This window comes from Engraulis encrasicolus, chromosome 3 (assembly GCF_034702125.1).
Source record: "Engraulis encrasicolus isolate BLACKSEA-1 chromosome 3, IST_EnEncr_1.0, whole genome shotgun sequence".
In the NCBI taxonomy this organism is placed as follows: Eukaryota; Metazoa; Chordata; class Actinopteri; order Clupeiformes; family Engraulidae; genus Engraulis; species Engraulis encrasicolus.
The window spans coordinates 21,340,986-21,356,838 of record NC_085859.1 but is presented as its reverse complement, the minus strand read 5'-3'; the positions used below and the strand labels follow the sequence as shown (position 1 = coordinate 21,356,838).

The 15,853-nt window shown below is 40.9% G+C and overlaps 1 pseudogene; it reads right to left on the bottom strand.

The window, feature by feature from the left end:
* Positions 1 to 561: 561 nt before the first annotated feature.
* On the bottom strand, positions 562 to 14,818 carry LOC134444083 (meprin A subunit beta-like; annotated as a pseudogene).
* Between the last annotated feature and the right edge of the window lie 1,035 nt (positions 14,819 to 15,853).

Sequence of the window (15,853 nt, the reverse complement as noted above, 5' to 3'; positions counted from 1 at the left end):
TCAAATGCACAAATATGCCTATATATTTTTAAGGAAACTGTGTATCTTATGTAACACACTTATAACACATGTGTGATACAGTGATTTTTTTGGTTGAGTTTGTGGGCCTAGCCTACATCTTCCACAATGTAGTAGTCGATAATCAGTTGATCTACCTGCACCTGTGAGAGTGACCATAACGGACCTCTTGGAGGCTGCTGGCAGTGTCATCTTTGCTACGTTTGGGCTTGGTAGGGGTCTTCTCTCCCTTTCCTCCCTTATGACCCTCGAGGGCGTGCAAATGCATTCACACTGGATGGATGTTTTAACTCACTGTGCCGTTTCAAATTCGAACAGGACGTTGTGGATGTCCTTACTGTTTTTGTTGCGCAGGTGGTTTAAATGTTCATAAGGATAGCCTAATCGGTGTCTGTCTCCGTGCCATCCCTTCCACGAACCACTTTTTAAATGCAGCACTTGGTCTGTCTGCCTCTCGCTCTCTCGCTCTCTCTCCGCCGCAATTCATCATGGGTAACGTCATGCGTAAGCAGCAATAGCTAAGCCTATGTTATTCGACTATTCTCAGCCGGACACTACGTTGCCCACAATGCATTGCGCACACAGATGTCAATAGAAATTCTCACTAAGTACATTCGACATGACATCAACGCAGACATGCACATGCAGACAGCAATGCACCCTGGATGAAAATGCTGCATGACGGTTAGATTTCCTGTCAAACTTCGAAATTTCGTCGACGTTGCGTTGACGAGGAGACATATCACATGGTGTAAAACTATCGCAGGATGAATGCGGCTGCAGTCAGATCTTGCAACCTCTGCAGTTGCTTATCCCCTTCAACGCTCGTCGGCGGACTGCCTCCGAGGTCACGCGCCCATGAACTGGTTGGTCAACAACTCACTCACGTGTGTATATGGGTCTTGTCTCACACCTCTACACAAGTTTGCGCAGGTCCCCACTTCAGCTCCTCCTCATTGCCTGTCCCCCCACTCCTCACACGTGGTGTGTTAGTAGAGCAAACTGGTGCGAGCTCATCGTCTCGTTCATATTTGTGGCCGACTTTAGATGCGCTGTATTTGATAACACCCACATCGTGACAACAAGTTCTCGCTCACGTGCCTTTTGCAACATCGACGCTCGCAACAAAGTCGTACGGGCTTACTGATGATACAAGCGGCACCAGCGAGAGAGAGAAGGGGGAACTTTCTCTCGTTGCGTTTCAAAAGAGAAAACAGATGTCACTCAGCTTTCAATGGAAAACAAATTCCAACGTTCATTTACAGTGATGTCTGCCGTTCATGACACGTAATAATGTGAACTAATATTAAAAAATGTGTTGCGTTCAGTTCAACGTTCACGAAAAAATGAGCGTGTTCAATGAACGCGTTCTTTTGAACGCGTTCACGCACAACATTGCATTACAACTTACTTTGGAGCATGTGTTCTGTAATCTGATTGGATACCTTTCAGCAGTCAATAAAATCCAACGCAACCCATACCTACAGTATACACCATATCCAGGGGGCAGAGCAGCTAATTGTGGGCCCTAAGTACAGTCAGCTCAAATGTGCCCCGCAGGCAAGCCAGGCTCAGTACCTTTATCTAGGTATTGTCTAGTGAGATGATTAATTCTTTCTTCACCTACAGAACAGAAGCGATCAGAGCTATGGAAATATTATTTCTATATGGAGAGTCTGCAAATTGGTTGAGCAAATGAAATTTGTAAGGGGTGAAGGTGACCAGAACAAATTCGAGAAGTTAGAGAATCAGTTAAATTTAGGTACTATAACTTTGATTTCCCCACTAAACATCCCAACATCGCGTCATAAGTGAATAAAGCAAATGAATGGTGAAGTTTCCTCAATGACATCAACAGACCTGTTCACATCGGTCTCTTTCAGTCTGAACGTAGGATTACAGTAGTCATACCACACAGCACAAGCAAGATGAGGAAATGAGTTTTGGAGTGTGTACCTTGAACATGCATAATCGCTGTCCTCAGGAACTGATGTGAAGTTCAGCTGTGGAACGGCCGGACATGGCAGAGAGTGGCTTGTGGACAGAGGCCTAGTATCTGTGAGTGAGAGCAGCAAGACTGCTGAGGATTGATCATGTAGCTTAAGTTTGTGGTGAAAAGAGGTCAGTACAAAACATTATAACGTAATTATTGCTAAATATTACATTTTAGTTATTGTACGAAAAACCACCAACCTTGTGTGAAGAAAGAGATGAACACATCACCTCCTTTCAGAAAGTCCCTCTGCTGAAGCTCATCCAAAGTCATGAATGCTGAGTATCCATAACCATTGCTGACATAAAAAATCTCACCATTTTCATTAATTTGATAACCATTCTCACGTGGATTGTCCCAATAGAGATGTCCGTCGGCTGAATTAGTAAGAAAAAGGAGAAAAAGTAATTCAGGTAAACTTTAAGAACAGGGCCCTCATGTACTAACACTTCCGTAACATTTCCTAGTGAATATTTGCAGATGTAAAAATCTGCTAAATTAAATTATGCAGCAAATAATTCAGATGTATATATCAATCTATGCATAAACAGGTTTCCAGGTATATTGGTACATTCCATTTAATTTCAAATTCACTGTACACTGACTGGACATGTGCTTTTAACACATTGATTGCCAGTGCTGTTTTTGGAATGTTGGCATTCTAAACATTTTTTTAAATGTTTTTTTTTTTGTAGAATCACAGCATATTAGATGATAGGGCCACTGAAACATTAGGGTTGTAAGGTGGTAGCTCATTTGAAAGGTGAGACTATAACCATGTGGGTGAAAACCGTGTGTCTCTTGGTGCCTATATTGCCGAGCTAGCCAAAGCTAAACCAAGGTGGGTAGCCATCAAAATCGAGATTTGGAGTGCGTTGCAATATGCGACCTTGCCTCCTCCACTTGCCCCCTCCACTTGCTTCTCGTCATGATGACATCACTGACAACAGCATTATATTTCAATATCTTGCAAAAGCTCAATTGTAGAGTCTTTTTCTCATTTGCAATTGGGATGGTGAAAGAAAAACAGTCCCTCAAAAGTTGTTGTGGCTAGGCTGACAGCTGGGAAACTTTATCGTTTTCTCCACGGAGGAGGGGCCAGGAGGCTGGACGAGGAGACAAGCGTAAGTGGAGGAGGCAAGGTCGCATATTAAAACGCACTCATGGAGGCTTTTTTTCTTAGGTTTCAGCCTGTCACGCTTTTGATACACATCCAGGTTGTAGTGTCCTTGTGCCAAAGGAAATTTAATGTTCATAATACCACAACCACATTTCCACAGTATTGTAATACAATGACGACAAAGGGAAAAAATCAATGAAGATTTACAACATTCGTCACAGCATGTCAGAGGCTACAACATATAGGCTACACATTCAGGACAAACTGGGCTACTTCACAGTGACTAGACCCAGGGATGGCTGGAGCACTCGGCAACTATTTTAGAGATCTGTTCTTTTGGTGCACAAAGTGACTGACGTTTCGGTGCACCAGAGCCTTCTTCAGAGTCCCTAACTATGGACCCGCCCTGTGAAAAATCATTGGCGAAAATCGGCATGAGAAATCCATGTAGATGCTGATAAAAAACGCTGTTTAAGTATTGCAATAGCCTGGTAATAGCATGTCAATAGACATGCAATTGCCTGGTTGGCTCACCCCTTGCAACGCCCCTGACTGTAACTTGCACAAATGAGGAAAAACAATGTAATCAGGCTCAGATATTAAAAGAAAAATAATGTTGTTAAAGCTCTTGGTGTGAAGGAACCTGAATACTCACACGTTCTCAATGCTGGATCTGTAGTTATACTGCTCTGTTTCGACATACTGTGCTGAATGTTTGGATTCTGGTCCACCACCAGGAATGTAAACTGTCTCCATGCCAACGGCCACTCTAACTGGTCATGGTAGTCCCCAGACACCAGGCGCACATACAGGTTAAAATAGGTTACTCGCAATTGCAATAGAATTTGATAGCCATAACCATCAATAGTGTAATAAATGGGACTGGTCATGGAGCTGCCACTAGCACTGGTGTTCAGTAGCTCTTCAAAGTTACGTATCTGCCATGTGTTATGGGGACATTCGGTTTCTGAGAGGTTTATATATTGTCCACAGAGAAGCCCCCATTTGAAGCTCCTGCTCCCTTGCGGCCCTCAAACTCCACCTGGAAGGTCTTTGTGGCATTCAGGGGAACATGATGGAGCTGCCAGTAATCAGCTGGGGAAGCTAGATAGGAAGAGCAGTGACATCAGCTTTGTGGGCACACTACAGCATTTATTAGTGATCCTAATGTTTTAATGAATAAATGCGCCTACTCCATTACAAAAAAATGACCTGAAACTATTTTGTCCAAAGATTATTCTGGACATTACCTGTGATTTGACCCACGAGTTTGCGAGTTCCTTCTTCATCGTATTTGCTGTCAAATTCTCTGATCCAGATGTTGAGCTGGTCCGTCTCATTGCCTTTGTAGTAGTAGTAGAACTGAAGACACTGGATTTGGCATGGTCTACTGGGAGTCACCACCCTGGTTATGAGCCTGGAGGAATCCCCTTCTTCTCCTGTCACTGTGCTGAAGTGCATGAAGAGGCCTTGACCTAATCAACATAGATTAGTAGATTGGATGATATATTCTACATTTTTATGACTTAATCGTAGCCCCATAATTCACAAGCAACGTTCCACCACTTGGATTGCTGTAATAGGCTTTGGAAATATTTTACTACCATAATACTAACTACACCACATTACACAGTGCATAATGCATTACGACTTTGTCCTTTCCATCCTCATAGCAGCCAATTTATAACAGGGTGCATTTCGTAACAGGTTTCAAGTACCAATATCTATGTGAGGATTGCACTTAGATTAGGCAGCACACAAGCACGTCCACACCACATGGGGGAGCCTCCTAACTTTTGAGTACCCTGGAACTACAGGGACATAGGTCAAAGGCTCAGAGAGAGCAACTTATAGGGCTTTCAGGCCGACCAGAATGGGGCCGGTGCCTGTCCCTGCAGCAGTTACGTTCGGCACTAAAGTGCTTGTCTGCGAACCGCCCGTGTTCATACCGGGCTCTGAACTTTTTCCGCACGTGACTTTGTTACCCGGATGAACCTGCTGACGGCCACGCTGTCGTCACGGTTCGCAGAGAAAAACCTAGTATTTTGCGGTTCGCGAACGCAAATATCTGTGGCGTGAACACGACGGCCGGTTCGCGATTAGGTGCGGGAACAGGCTCCAGCACGGTTCTCAGTTGGCCTAAACGCGCTATTAGAGAGACACCAGTGAAACAGGTGAAAACTTGATGAGGTGCTGGTCTCGTATGCTAGGCCTTTGATGCTGGCATTGGACCTAGCCAGCTTGGAACAAGTGTTTACAGCCTGGCCTGTTGTGGATACTTGCATGGACCATGACTTTACTTGGCCGCTTGTGTGGATGTACTTTGTGGATTTTGTGATTTTAGAGAATTATGTGGGGTTTATCCCAGTGGTGTAGTCTACTTTTTTACGGTGGGTATACTGTATATTTGAGCATTTTTTTTAAGTGGGTATACTGTATATATTTGTGCTATTCAAAACAATGGATCAATCAATTTTAAGTGGGTATACTGAAATCCCTGAAATTTAGAAGTGGGTATACCCGCGTTCTACGTAGACTACACCACTGGTTTATTCTACAACTGTAAACTTTGGATGAACGCCATCCGTGGCTTTGCGTGGCTTGGCGTGGCTTCCCAAAAACATGATTCCACCATTAGAGTCTTACATGCCGTACGTCAAATTTGCATACATATAGTGTTAGGCAAGTTTAGGCTGGGTTTTAACTATTGCCTTCATAATCTAAGTATATTATAATAAATCCGGTGTACACAATAAGATTATACATGTCTTTCTACCCTGCTTGTCAGTGCCCAGGTGTGTGTGGTCTGAATTGGGACCTCCATCAGTTTGATTCACTCTCTTCCATCCGGATGGACCTCTGGAGCAGACCATCATCTCACACATGTCTTTATCATCAAAGCTGCAGTGCTCAACAAAGGACACTGATTCATCTATGTTTGAAAAAAAAATCTGAGTTTAAGCAAGCATAGTTGATAAGATGTGATTGTTATGTTATAATTATTTGTGTCATCCAGAGTTCTTACTGCAGCTGTAAAGCCTGTTAAGTTCCAGTGTATCCGTGTTGCTCATTTCTAAGCTTTGGCCGATCACATTTTGAAACTTTGGGTTCTTCGTGAGGATGGTGGACCGATTTCCATTAGTGAAGGCGTCTTCACCATAATGCATGACAGATGTGTAGTCATATGAAGTATTGAGGAGGCTAGACTCCTCCGCACTGACAAAATTGTGTTCATACCCTTGAGAAAAGAAAGAGTAAGACTGAGATCAACATTCTCTTACATTTTTTGTATTCAACAAAGCATTTTAGCGTTCTGATGTAACCTAAAATAAGTCATGTACTATTGCATTTCAGTATTTCTGAGATGCAGTATTTTTGAAACATGATTTATCAAGAGGTTACTCAAGATAACAATCTTAATTTGTGAAATCTAAAGACTCCACGAGTTAGGACCCATACTTCATTGACACATGTTGCATTACGGTAAAGCCCAAGTACTTTTGAAAAGTGACATTTTGAACAGTAGGCCTATTTTAATAAATATTAAATAAATATTGAATACATGTTATTTATAACATGTGCATCAGGTAAGTTTGATGAACATCTGTGATAAAAAAGTGCAAAGTGCAAATTAATTACATAACTTGACATATATATATATTTTTTTTAAATGCGAACTTACGGTAATGCAAAAGTGAGTAAACCCACACTGATGCCCAGTTTGTCTCCTTAAAACTGCCCATTTATGTCCAAATGAGTTCAAGTCAAGTGTCATACTTCACTGAGTGTGTTTAGGGTCATTGTCAAGTTGGAAAAGGACACAATGGCCCACAGTGAAGGGCAATGAGTGATGGTGACATACAGTTTTCGCTATTCCTAGAGCAATACATCCATCTATTCATGACTTCATCAGTGAAACAGCTGCAGCGCTCAGGTCTCTGTAGGTTCATTTTAAACCACAATACATACTAGGTTGCTTTTCTCGACAGCGCGATGCTATCAAAGTCAGAAACCTAATTGGTTGCTTGCGATGCAATTTCCCATCATTAGTTATTAACTGATTAGCAAAGATGCTGTCGAGAAACGGGGTCCTTGTTGGTTGTAGATTTATTCAGTTGTATACAGAGGCATTTGACTGACTGTATGTTAAGCCCAATTTCAGCATTTAGCATTTAGGTTGAGTTTGCCAGATTTAGCTAAGACCAAGCTCTGAGGAGAGTTGCTGTGATAGCCAGGCTAACATATTTTCAGACCTTCTTCGATGTTGTCCCAGACGATTGTGACATGATCGTCTCTGTCGTATCTCGATTGCTCATGGTAGAAACCCAAGGCATGGAGAAGCTCATGCTCCACAATATAAACATGTGCACAGCCATCTCCAATAGAAAGAGGCTGATTAGAACTGAAGTCCTTCCCAATATAAGACCAGCATCTGCAAGACAAGATCCACAGATCAGAATCAGTTTTATTGGCCAATTGCACTTGCACATGTTGTGCTATGCATATATACTGTAGTGTATACAACTATGCTTCTTTGAGATATATCAACCTTACCCTTCATCTTTTTTGATACCGAGGTAGGGATTTTCTGTCAGTCGTGGAGTGAAGTCGATGCATGTTTTCAGCCTGAACTGCTCAAATGCCCTCAATATTATGGCTTTGGCATGCAAATCTGTGAAAGTGGAGGCAGCAGCAGACAAGAGTAATAGCATAGAGTTCACACACAAGAGAATGTTATCTGGACTCAACTCAAAAACACAAATAAGAAGCATCACAGTGAGGGGGTGCTGTGGTGCAGCGCTGCGCACTAAGCACCCCACATTTGGGCTTACATTGCCCATGAGGACCCTGGTTCGAGTCCGGCTGGGGTCATTTCCCGCTCCTGCCCCGTCTCTCTCTCCCAATCTGTCTACTCTCACACTGTCCTGTAATAATAAAGACCATGTGACATCAACTTGTGTATTAATAGCTAGCATGGGGATTCTCATATTGTCTTGTGCGCTTGTTCCGATCTGAAGTACTGCATAGATGTGGACGCTGAAACCTTTGAGTTCAACTGAAGCGCAGAACAGGAGGAAGCGTAAGACATATGACAAGGTCAAAGGAAGCTGTTGTTTGTTTATGGATCTACCACATTGACACCAAACCAAAAGTGAAACCAGCTTTTCATCAAACTTTAAACAGAATGTTACACATAAATAGTTTAGATCAACCCGTCCTTATGAGAAAATGAACAGATGGTTCCCAGATTATATCTTACTTAAGTACTTTGTTGCATGCTCTATCGTGTTGTAGGGACTATTACACCAAAGTTTAATTCATTTCCCTTCATTTTACGAATGGCCACCATTTTGTAAAATAAGGACACCATTTTCTATACTGTACCTGATCAAATTACATACGGCTCAGCCCCGCCCCGTATGTATAAAGCCAGGTACAGGTATGCTCTGTCGTCTCTTACCCGAAGCCCGACTTCCTCCATCGAGATGTGAGACGTGTCGAGACCCGTCTCCTTAGAGGGACGTCTATTTTAGAAATTATTGAAACTGTAAGTTATCTTGGCCAGGTTAACACTACGGTCGATATATATTTCTTCCTTCAACCGGTTTTCGTTTGTATTGCATTTGACTTTTGCGGACACTGCTAGGAGAGCAGTGAGTCAGGACCCACGAGGAACTCACGCGCTATAGGATAACTTTTGTACGGACAATTGTTAATCTTTTTACTGGTACCGAACAGGACCTCGCCTAGAGTCCACGGAGACTCGGCTGAGCCTGATTGTCTGTTCCCCAAGAGAGTGGACAGCCGGTACAGTTACTACGCGTGGAGCGGACCTGCGTGCACCCCTTTCCCACTGGACCTTCGCAGGACAGCACCGCAAGGACAATCGGACTACACAACGAAATACCACCTTCCTTTTCCCGTTCAACGAAGCAAGACTTTTTTGGACATATCACAGCCTCGCGCCGGAACCGCGTGGTATCGCTTGGCCCCACAGACAGAACCTGCGAGCTTGGAGAACAAAGGAAACTCGCGCGCACAGCGACGCGCACACCCACCTCGCCTGAGAGATCAAAGGATTTCTCTCTCTCCCTACCAAGGATAACGAGTAAGCACTGAGTTTGGGCAAAGATATTCAGTTAGAACTGTTACATAGCTTTGAGGAGTTGTGTTTAAATATCCACACTTGTAGAGTGTGATATATTTTATTTTGGGTTATTTTGTTCTATCTGTTCTTTCTTTCCTTTCTCTCTTTCTCCCCTCTCATCACCACAGATAGCCACACGCTATTCTTAGTTTACATTAGTTGCAATATTGCCATAGGCCATACTTGCACCCACGTGTAAATTATCCACTCACAGAGATACACGTACCCGTGTCTTAACCCATAGAGTTATCGAGTTGAGGACGTAAGCTATTGTCGGAAAAGCGCGCCAAGCGCTCCTTTTCCCTTCCCCCACACATACTGTAAAGCCTTAAGACAAAGGACAGTATTCTCTGATTAGCTTGAATTCTATCTTGAAGATAAGTTCCCGCTTCATCAGCCGAAAGCTTAACGCCCCTCCTCATGTCTCATATTTCGCCCCTGCGCCGAGCTGCGCAGAATCATTTGAACCATAGTTCATAGAACATAGGCTACATCTCTCACTCTCCTCCCACCGCTCCGCACAAGCGGTGACAGAGGTGCGCGGCCCATCGAGCGCGCGCCTCCCCCCTTCTCTCTCTCTCTCTCTCTCTCGCATAGCGTACACACACACACACACACACACACACATGCATAGCGCATCCTCTCATACCCCGTGTATATATTGTATATTTTACCTAAGTTCTTATGCCCTGCAAGTCACATTGACTGTATCAGTGTTATGACCGGATGATGCTTTTACAATAAATGTACATTGTGGTGAACCGTGTTTGTCTTATTTGAACAATTTCTACGAAGTCAACCAGAAAAGAATTCACACAAAACCTTCAGATTATTAGTCAATAATGGTCATGATTTTATGAGACGGTCATGAACCGTGTTTTATGCAATCATTAATTAGACAATTGACGATTCCATAAGTACACACCTACACATTATTGATACCCAGCGTGAAGAGTTTAACACACTCTTCATGCATCATTTCTTATACTCTTATTCCTCACATATAGTAATAACACATTACATATTTGGAACTGTATAAGAATTGTATACTTATTAATGTAATTATAATTACATTACTGTACTTCCCTTACATTTAACGTCGTACCCATTAATTGTAGTTGACCCTACATATTTTGGTGCCCGTGTGTGAGGAAGAATAGTCCCCGTAGCCATAAATGTAGTTTACCTACATATTTTGGTGCCCTTGCGTGAGGAAGAATATTCCTCACGTCCAATAAATGTGGGATTACCCCTACAGTGTCATTAACTAAAAGCTACATTTTAGTTGAATCCTTTAATACATGGTTTGATACAAAGTAAAGCACTAAAGCATTAACTATAACACACTAACTTCTGTCTGCCGTGTAGCTTACGGTAGGGTGGTTAATCTTTAAATCCAGGGAGTTGTGGGTTGTAACCCTATAACAACAAGAATGATGTTATAGGCTACCAACCTCGAGATTTTATTTTGAGTCAGATTGAATTCCTCTACTGTGTAAAATATTCATGGTTGCATGGTTACTTTACATTTTTAAATGGGATCAACAAAAATCAGCACCAAAAGTGTTTGTGGTGTAGCAGCATGATATTAGCTCTCGCCAGATGAATGGCTCCACAAACATTCCTTTGGTAATAGGCCAATGGCTGTACCCTTAGCTCTCCAAAGGTGTGAGTTCATCAAAAATCTTTGCACGTTTTTGGAGAATTGGAGAAAACAATTGTCTGACATTTTTGGGTGATTCCGCCAAAAGAGTGCCATTTGCTGGTTGAAAAACCTTAAAAATAAACTTCAAATTTCATTCAATTTCAACATAGAAACTGTTAATGTACACATTTAAGCATTCAAAAAGAGCACTGGGCAATCTCAGGATAATTAATTTAATTTATAACAGTTTTTACCATAACACATTGTTATTTGAGTAACAGCAATTAGGGTAACAGCAATGAGGAATTAGCAAGAAATTAGCAATTGTGTGAAATCTGACCACATGGCATCCATGCTAATACTTTTTTTGCACAGAGCACATTCTTCACATTTAAGTGAACATTTTACTTTTGTTGTCATCAAACACTATCTAAAGATAATTAAGGTAACATGAAAGAGTTTTTAGATTGCCCCCCGCCTGATTCAACTGCAACATCATCAAATATGAAAAAAACTACACGAGAGAACTTAGTTTTGGTCTTCCCATTGGATTCAGGAGATCTAAATGATGTCACTTCCGGGTGAAAATGTCACTAGTGGGAGGGTCCCAAATTTTTAGGGGGCGGGATATACATGGGTAACAGCACTGAGTCAAAACCTGGGGACACGACTAAAATGTGATTTTTAACCAAAATAGAATTAATTTATTCTTTTAAAAATACAATTAAAAGTATATATGGATTATATAGTCACATATAAAGAAAAAAAAAACAGGTTTCGGAAGGATTTCTTTATCAATACTTTGTGGTAAAGTGTTGCACTTCACTCTGGGGACACACGAGAAAGACTATAAAATAGGGTTTTGGATACATTTTTATCATATTTAAAAATAATATATTTACAAACTTTTCAATGGATCATGTGTAGAAAAGTTTGCTTTATAATGGAATGTAATTTATTTCACTTTATTCATTGATTTTATACATTTTATTTGCTGGGGACACAAATGGCACTCTTTTGGCGGAATCACCCTTTTAACAACATGCTACTGTTGCTTTTCGCTTTGTTTTTCCCTTCTCCACTATGTTTAAACGTTGACTACATTACATCTCTGAATCCGATGTTGCGTGTACACCAAAAGCAACCTATGCTACTGTCATCATTTCTCAATGGAGGGTTGGCGAATGAAGCGACCAAAGCGAATTTGCCGCGAGCGAAGCGACATGGGTGACCAGAGCGAATGAAATGATTAAAGTCAACCTAATATGGTAGTGAGCTGTGATGCAGTTGGGTAAAAAACAATTGGGATGTTCATATCTCCGAATGCCCCAGGCTGACAAGCCAGAGCCGTTATTTTTTTTATTATTATTTATTTAACCTTTGTTTAACCAGGAGGGTCCCATTGAATCACAGTGACTCTTCCTCCAGGGAGTCCTGGCCAAGAGGCAGCAAGTTTTACATTTCAGAAAAAAACACAAAGACACAGGACAAAACTACCAAGACATTAGACATAAATGAACTACAAAATAAAAAAAAAATAAAAAAAATCTCATGGACATAACATAACATGACAAGACTCACATAGGACACATCCTAAATACACACTGAACAGTAATAAAAGAGTAAAAGGAAACCGACTTATGAGTATTTAAAAACAAGTACACCGCTCTGTAAGTGCTGATTTTAAAATATTTTTTAAAGTTTTTACAGAGGGTAGTGACTGTAGGTGCAACGTGTTTTGCAGGTCATTCCAAATGTATGGAGCATAGTAAGAAAATGCAGTCTTGCCTAGCTCAGTTCTTCTCGAGGGTTTAATTGAAAGTATCTTATTTGTGGACCTTGTGCAGTGACTGCTAATATGGTAAGACAACAGGTTTGAAATATATAGTGGTACTTTACCTATTAGTGCTTTAAAAGTGAAAATCAGCATATGAAACTTCCTTCTAATAGAGAGGGAGGACCATAGTACCATTTCATACAGCAAACAGTGGTTTGTTCTATTAGCTACAAAGCAGAATGATATAAAACATCTAGTTTTTTCAACAACAATTGTTAGGAATGCATATATATGATATCACCTTAATCTAATACTGATAGGAAGGTGCTCTCAACCAACCACTTTCTTGGTTTGTAAGGAAAACACTTTCTTTGCCTAAAATAAAAACCCAATTTGGGTCTAAGTTTTTTTTAAGAGGCAGTCAATATGTGTACTAAAAGACCAACCATATTCCTAGGTATTTATAGGAGGATACATTTTCTAACTGTGTTCCATTTGTTGTGAAAATGCTATCATTACATGGTGTGCGTGAACGTGTGAAAATCATGAATTTAGGGTTTTTTTAGCATTTAGTATCAACTTCAGTTCTACCAGGGAGTCTTGCACCTTGTTAAAAGCAGAGTGTAAATTGCTCACCGCCTCTTTCACAGATGAGGCAAAGGTATACAATATAGTGTCATCTGCATAAAGGTGAACTTTTGGGTTACTTAGCCCCGCCCCTAAGTTATTTCTGTATAAAGAAAATAAAATGGGCCCTAAAATTGACCCTTGGGGGACACCCATTTTTACCTCTAGTGAGGAAGAGGAACAGTTACACACTGAGACCTCCCACTCAAATAATTACATAATCCAATAATTAAATATTTGATTAGCTTAATCAAATATGTCAATGTCACGACCAGAACAGATAAAGCAAATTAATGGCAAAACTTCTTCAACAACCTCGGCTACTCGGAAGCTTGGGTAATTTCAGCTGTGCACGCAGCCCGGTTGGGTCGTCTGGAAGTTGGATGAATAAGAAAATACAGCCAGCTCCACAAGAAGCTCACAAATGTCCTTTGACAGATAACAAAGATATACGTAGTGGTGCAACAGAGGAGACGATCTTACAGTGACAATTATCTCATGCCAATCTCTTGGCAATTATCTCTGTCCATTCTTGCGTTGTGTATTAGGAACGTCAGGGTACGTTTGAACTGTCAATCTTATCACACTTCGTTGATGCTTTTATTTAGACTGGCCTACCTGTGCAGCTATTCAGGTGCAGGAATGTGTACACCTTGCTCAAGAGTATTACAGCCATGGATAAGATGTGGATGGAATTTCAACATCCAACTATCAGATACCAGGCCTAATTCTTTTTGTTACTTCATTATGTCTTCAGATGTTGGAGGTTATAGTTATTTGAAAGTCAAAATGGTCAAAAATATGAAAGGCCGTACTGCCCTACAAAGGCAAAGAGCAGTAACTACACCAACATCAAAACTGAGGCCTTTCAAAAGGCCTTTGAAGTGTTGGTTTTAGGTACTGCAAATTTGACATAGTGAAATGTGTCTCTAAAACAGGACACATTTGGACCATAAGGTTTTGTCACAAGATAAAGGAGGTGTAATGAAGACCATTTTCAGTACTAACTCAATTTAATTAAACATGTAGTTACTGCACTTTGCCTTTGTAGGGCAGCGTAGTGGTGGTTAGTCATGTGATCCTACTTACCAAGACTGCTTTCCAGCAGATAAGGAACAGGACTGCTCCATCTCTTGTTCTCATCCAATGTAGAGCTTCTGGTACTGTGCTAAAAGTTATTTAGGTAAGGCAAGACAAGGCACGTTGGCAAGATATTTTTATTTATGGTGTATGGTCTGAGTCATTTTTAGCAATAAATAATGATGAAAAACAGGCAAGAATGGGTTACTGACTTTCATTATGTCTCCATCAAACAGGTGTAATCCTGCGGCTAAAAGATATTAAAGAATATTAATGACAGGAATATTAATGAAAAAATCATGTTTGTGGCTCATTTATAGGCTACCAACTTGTGCTTATGTTGTTACATTTGATTTGCAATCTGGCATAGGACTTACCCTCGTTGATTTTGGGAATGCTGCGAGTTTCATCTTCAAGTTCTTGGGATGAAAGACATTCCATTTCAATGGATTCATGATGTTGTCATTTTAGTTATAAAACAAGCATATGACTAGTGTAAGGAAAAATCTAAGAATTTTCCAGAACATTGTTGCTGATATCCAGGTTACACCAAAGCCCAAGTCCCTCTACTTGGTGGCCATGTTGGTGATGGCGCGGGACAGCTACGGTATTACAGGCAGCTATTTCTTTTTTGTTTATCAACTGTGCATGAGCTGCATTTGGTTGCAAGATGATTGGATGTGCAAGCACTCGTGATATCGGCATTACGAATCGTCCCTGTTCATTTCTATGGACGTTTCCGAGTGTTTTGTCTCATTGGAATGTCTCTAGTTACACACATTTGGATAGCATTCTATAAAAGCTGTTATTTTCATGTAAACTGGCACATCAGTAACCCGAACAGTCATCGCTCATACACAGTATAACACCTTGAAAACACTTTATTTTAGTGTTCACTTGTTAGCCAATTGTTAGCCCTTAATACATGTAGGCCCTACTGTATGTAAATGACTTGTAACCCATTAAGCAAAATCAACCATGTACCATGTATCAGGCACTTTTCAAATCCAGGCCTGGTGTAAAGAATGAAGGCCTAATTCTAATTAATCCTAAGCTTAATTATAAACAAGAAATGTGTGAGTACATGCCTGATAAATTGTTGATTAATGCTGCTGTTGATTGATGGTGCTTAATACATGGCTTACAACTTACAAGCCATTATACTATTAGTGGCTAGTAAGTGCACACTAACGTAAAGTGCTACTCAAATTGTATTATTACCAGTAATCTATTTCTGCTTCTATTTGTTTTGAATGCATGGATTTGGTCCTTGGTAGGATTTAAACAACTCACCTATGACTTCAGGTTTTGGCTGTGTGTGCGCGTGTGTGTGTGTGTGTGTGTGTGTGTGTGTGTGTGTGTGTGTGTGTGTGTGTGTGTGTGTGTGTGTGTGTGTGAGAGAGAGAGAGAGAGAGATAGAAAAAAAAACACTGCGTCACTGGACA